We start from the raw sequence: 6,000 nt of genomic DNA, 5'->3' as shown, positions 1-6,000 counted from the left end.
CTCTAATTGTCTGTAGGCCACTAATTTTAGGAGCCACGCAGTTTACAGGTTTAGTGCTCAGACTTGCCATGTCTTGTGTTTGCCATATGAGTATCTATCTTAAACCGGGATCAACAACACAAAAATATCCCGGTTTATATTTTATGAGAGCAGAATTACCACAAATCCCTCTGCTGAGGTACTCTGAGATTCATCTAGTTTGAGAGTTTTTGCCATCAGCAAACTCTGATAAGCCAATATGCAGTCTTAAGCCATCGAATTGACCGCTTTTAACAACTGAAAGAAGAAAGCTTCACATTCAAAAACATCAGGATTGTGAAATTACTCTGAATTGTGACACAATTGATTCCAGCTTGAAATATTACCCATGCCTGTGGACCCATTAGCCCCACAGTCACACAGCTGTTTACTGTCAATCTGCCACAGCTCATGCAAATTTGGCAGTACATGGCTGGCATTGTAATAAAGAATATGAAAATGTCCCACTCCATAGCTTCAGCATGATGCAGTGAAATAGTTCTATAAATTACTTCGTCTGTTAATTCTCAGAGTAAATCAAAATCTCCGGAGGAGCTGAAATCTGTGAAGTATGGCTCATTACTAAGCCAAAGGGACACACGACCTCAGTGGGATTACAAAGTCATGGCTAGTTATAAAATATGAAATAAAATGTAAATCCTAAATCCACGATCGTAGAAATGTCAGAAAATTCTCGCCACCATTCGAGGAGCCGACTTGTGGAAGCAATCTTAGCCAACGTGTGTGTAGACATTTGTATTATCCAACATGTGTCTTCAATGCCTGGTCAGCCCGCTTGCCAACTGTCATATTGTTAAAGATAAACTACACCCTCTTGGATTGTGCCAAGAAGGCCAGTAGATTTCCCCTGTCCCTGCTCCCTCCTCCTCCTTCCTGCATTTAATTTAAATAAAAATCACTTCCATTATTACAGATCTTCTGATTTACCCCCCCAAAAACCCACAGCCTTCATCTCCGAGACATGACATCATAACCACACACTTATAACCCCCCAGGAATATCATCATACTCGGTGATTTTTATATCATGTTACAAACCCTCTTCCTACTTTTTGTTTGAATTCTCCAATCTTAGACAGTCTCAACCTCCTCAACATGTCAATGTCCCAACACACTCCCAGGCCACACTCTTGATATTTACACTAATACTCCGCAGCACAATGGTGAGGCCTGCGGGGCAACCAGAGGCCTGATTCTTATATGTTTTAAAGCTTTTTTACAATAATTGTTACAGACTCCTGAATACAATGGTGACTACTGCAGCTGACTCAGATCACATCTGAATTCAAAAATCACAGTTAAGTCAGCATCACATGCAGTGTGTTTGAATCGGCATTGCAAAAGTGGGGCTGTAATCGGCGCTCAGACACTAACGTCATATCAATGACTGATATACTCATTTGTAATATCAAATTCATTCATTGACTTGTTCAATAAACACAGGACTTCAATGTCTTTTTAACAAAATCATACATTATTAATACTACCAGCATCTGGCATCAGATATATATTTTGTTAAATGGGGTGGTACACTTCAGGGTCTGTGTTTTCAACATGATGATCAAAACAGAAATGTTAAAATAACACTGTTAAAAGGAGCCCACTCTAATACTTTGGGCTACTGAGGTGTTTTAGCATCCAAAAAAGACAGATTACACACAGCACTGACTTTCAGTTGTGTGTCCCTAACCTTCAAAGGTAACTGGCCAAGCTGTTGGAATATGTTTGCCAAGATGTGACCTTGGGATCACCCCCAACACAACCCTGATTAATTTATTCTGTGAGACCTGTACTTTCTCCTTTTGCCCAGACGTTCAAACCACGGACACATAAAACAATCAAAGCAACACAAGAGTAAAAGGGGCCACGTTGTTTAAAGTGTCAGCGAACGGATGTCGCATTAGATAAATTGAGACATGGGCTGTGAATTTACATTGTCCTGTGGAGGTTCTGCAGGGGTAAGACACAGAGCCAAAGGACAAGGCAGTTGTTCCACAAGTGCTCTCTGAATTTCAGTGCAGGGAGCATGACTCTGATTATAATGCCATGTGAATGAACCTCTTTCTTCTCTCAATGAGGACATTCCTTGCAATTAGGAGGATGAGTACAGCATTGTTTGTCACTCGTAGGCGACCAGGGACTACCTGGAAGTCTAAGAAGCACATGTGATCTATCTGCATGCATCTCTGCAGTGACAAGTCTACCAAGTGGCAGGTGAACAGCCACAATCGGTTTATTAGGCTTACTATTCACCAGAGGGTTCAAATTACAGCAATTATAATAGATGGGTCAGGATCTCTCATGGTGCAACCACAAAATAAAATCCCAATATTGCCCCCATGAATGTGAAGCCTTGTGGAACACCTTTTGTGATAAACTGGCTTTTGAAACAATGTTAGCAATAGAGTGACACAAATACAAAATAAAATTGGTGTGTTCCTCAGAGATGAAAAAAGACAGTTTGAAGCCAAGAAGGTGAAAAACAAGGAATGTAACTGAATGGCATGTCTGACACAAACACCCCAAAATGGATATAATCCCCAGGTGCAAGCAACTGTGGCAGAGGGCTAAGACAACAGTGACATGGTGACCTCACGTCATCTCCAGACCACTAGAAACAAGTCTGCACTCCAGCAAAGCAGAAGCACACCAAGTCATCGACTTTTATTGAAACCACCAGAAAGGCTCACATCTCCTGCTTAGCCATGCTAGCGGCATGGTAGATGCAGAAGTATTGAACTATTGAATGGATTGCTATGACATTTTAAACATTCATCCTAGAGGATAATGCCAATATCAGTAAACATATCTGCTAAACATCAGCATGACATGTCGACATTGTTATTGTGCGCGTGCTAGCATGCTGGTGTTAGTGTTTAGCTCAAAGACGTGCTGTGCCCGCCTCACAAAGCCTCAGAGTCTAGACTAGAACAACAAGGTCCAAAAAAGGGGCAGGCAGAGGATCGGAGGTCAGAACAGGCAGACTATACACTAGCAACACGAAAGACAGGACTACGGACACAAGACAACAATCCAGCAGGAGACAAGGGAAAGACTGGGGGGTGGGGGGGGGGGGGACAGGTGTACGGCATGAGACATTAACGAGACAAGGGTGGCTGACGGCAGGTGCAGGGAATGAAAAAATCAAGGACAGGAGTGGCTGAGGGCAGGTGAAGGGAATGAAACAATCAAAACAGAGGAGACACAGAGGAGACACAGAACACATTAGACACAGGGCGTTACAGGTTTTGCTCTTTGGTCATCGATACGTGTGCATAGATGTTGTGGATATAAAACAAGATAAAAATAGAAGCAAGTTTAGACACAATGTAAACACAAGGAATCAGACAAAAACAGGAAAACCCATTTAACGGTCAGAGAATAAAAGCTGCATCTTAAAAGCATTATCAGAGTCTCTTGGCCTCTGGCAGGGTGTTCCAGAGCCGAAGAACCGCTCCAGAAAAAGCCCTGTGCACGGTGCACAGCGGATGTGAGACGTGGACTAGTGCTGAGAAGCTCTGAGAATATGGAGCGGTGAGACCATGAAGAGATTTCAGGTGAACAATTCGGAAACACTTCTATGCAAAACTCTTACAAGGAGAACAATATAGAACTGATTATGAGGGGAAACTGTCTTGATGCAGAGCTGGAAGGAAGTACAGGTAACCATGGGATGGGTCACGGTAACGATCGGGTCAAGATGGACTCTATCCTTGTGCAACATATGCAGGCCGGTGTGGGAGGAAGGGGAGACTGGGTTAGTCGACTATAGTCACCCACAGTGTCCTCCTGTTCAACCTCCTTTAAAGCGAGCTCTCTATTGGATTAACATTGGCCCGAGGGTGGGAGTGGGCAGAGGTAACCCAAACAGAGGGGAAAGGGGGGTCAGCCAACTGTTTCAAGTAAAAGTGGAATTTGGGGCATCTGTGTTTGTTTGTAATTGGGTGTGTTTGGGGCTGAATCTGACATCCTGCAAAGCCTAAGGGGTAGGGCAGAGGTTAGCCATCATAGTTAATGTGTACACTTTGCTCATGACTCAAGCTGCACATTGACCGGTGCTGTTGAACTTTGAGCATCCTTACTTTTCAAATGTATCACGATCAGTTCCTGGTATAGATGTGTTTTTTTTCCTGACGTGTGAAGCTGCAATTCTGCTTCTCTCGTCCCTCTAGCGACCAATCAGAGGCTATTGGATGTGATGATGTCAGTGCATTGTTGATGGCAGATATCAAAGGAGCAAACCGGTTTCTGATGACAGTTTCTCTCCTCGCCGCTATGCTCAGATTTGATTTTCTTGAGCTGGGCTCCAGTTTGATGATGCATGCCAGGCTCTGCTTAGCTCCTGGCAAATAAAATGTGGACATCATGCTGACTATGCATTGTGCTAAAATCACATGACTGAGAATTGAACTCAGAAATACGTACGATGTTCAGCCAATATTAAAACATCAAACTGTGTTTTGAAGCAAAACACTGACAACAGATCTCAAGATTTGTTGAAATATTAGTGTGTTTCAAACTCATGTCATGGGATAGCACAGCGCTCCAGGAACGGCCTCCTATGGCCCACCTCTGAAACTCCTGGGGTGAAAGGTTACTGCAGCGACAGTGCCGGCTCATCTGAGGATCTCTCTTTACCCCAAAAGCAAAACACCCGAGGGCAGAATGGTGGGCTTGTCAGGCCACCCCAGCCCGACTCCCCAGGATCCTGGCAGGGAGTCAGAGAACCCAGGATCAGGGCTCCCCCCTGCACAAATACAGATGGGGTCGTGGGTCATCTGGGGAGCTCACACAAAGCTTTCATCCCAGAGAAGCTCATTTCAGGGGAATGTCTTTCCTCATCTAGATAGGAGTCCTCCTTGAGCCCTGTGTGGCTGCGCTGAACCCTGGATCGACAGACATGCTCCCTCAGACCGGTTTGTTTTGTTTTGGTGTTGCATCTCTGCTCACATCCCCTCGTCTGGTCCTCACACTGCTGTGGGAAGATCAGGCTGGGTCAGCACACACACGGTGCTCTGTTACAGTCCCAACACCCACTAAAACTGTATCAAACGAAAGCCTGGGTAAAAAAATAATGTTGCCGTATTTTTGGCTTTTACCTTGCATGGTGTTGAGATGACATATGTAGATGTGCAGGCTATGAATAAAGTTTCAGTTATTTCGGACATTCAAGCAAAACATGACGTACATGTGAGTTGGAGAGACTAAAGCTCACATAGTCTAAATATCTGTATACTTATTTAGTTCAATGTACCAATTACACTGTTTAGATACAATGCAAGCAGTGATACGTCTGATTAGATGAACATGACCACTTCTCTGCAGGAATACTGTACTGATGTACCCTAAATAAATACTCTTGTGAGGATCAATTATAAATGATATCCGTGGAGAGGCCAGCTTATTTCATTTAGCTCCCACAGGATGAAAGTTTGAATTGTACAAATACTACTACGAATAGTTTACAATCACATTTGTCTTATAACTAGATGCAGTAGATCTTAGGATACAATCATTTTGGCAGTAGACGAGTAAGATTACCTTGAATGAGGAGTTGGAAGCAAAGCACATCTGGCTTTCTCAACGATACTAAATGTCAAAATTACAGCATATTAGTTTAATCTTTCGAGAATGCTTGGCACGTGGCTCATTTTATGTCTGCAATCAATTTGCACAGTATTACTAGAGAGAATTGTTATCTCCGGTGTTCGTTTGCAGCGACTGATCCCCCCCCCCGAGCTATTATCAACTCGTGCTCAATATGAAGATGTTTAACACCCAAGCAGACGGTTCTTCTTTTGGAAAACATTACTGTTGTGTGTGCGTGATCTGTCGTGATATTTACAGCATGTGTTCACAACTGTTCAGCTTCATCCTCTGAAGTCTTCCATATGTCTCGTGTTTGAGCAATCACGAGTGCTGCTTCAATTTTTGTGTTATTACAGCGAGGCACCTCCATGAA

The sequence above is a fragment of the Pseudoliparis swirei genome, chromosome 6 (assembly GCF_029220125.1).
Source record: "Pseudoliparis swirei isolate HS2019 ecotype Mariana Trench chromosome 6, NWPU_hadal_v1, whole genome shotgun sequence".
NCBI classification, from domain to species: Eukaryota; Metazoa; Chordata; class Actinopteri; order Perciformes; family Liparidae; genus Pseudoliparis; species Pseudoliparis swirei.
This window is presented reverse-complemented; position numbering follows the sequence as displayed.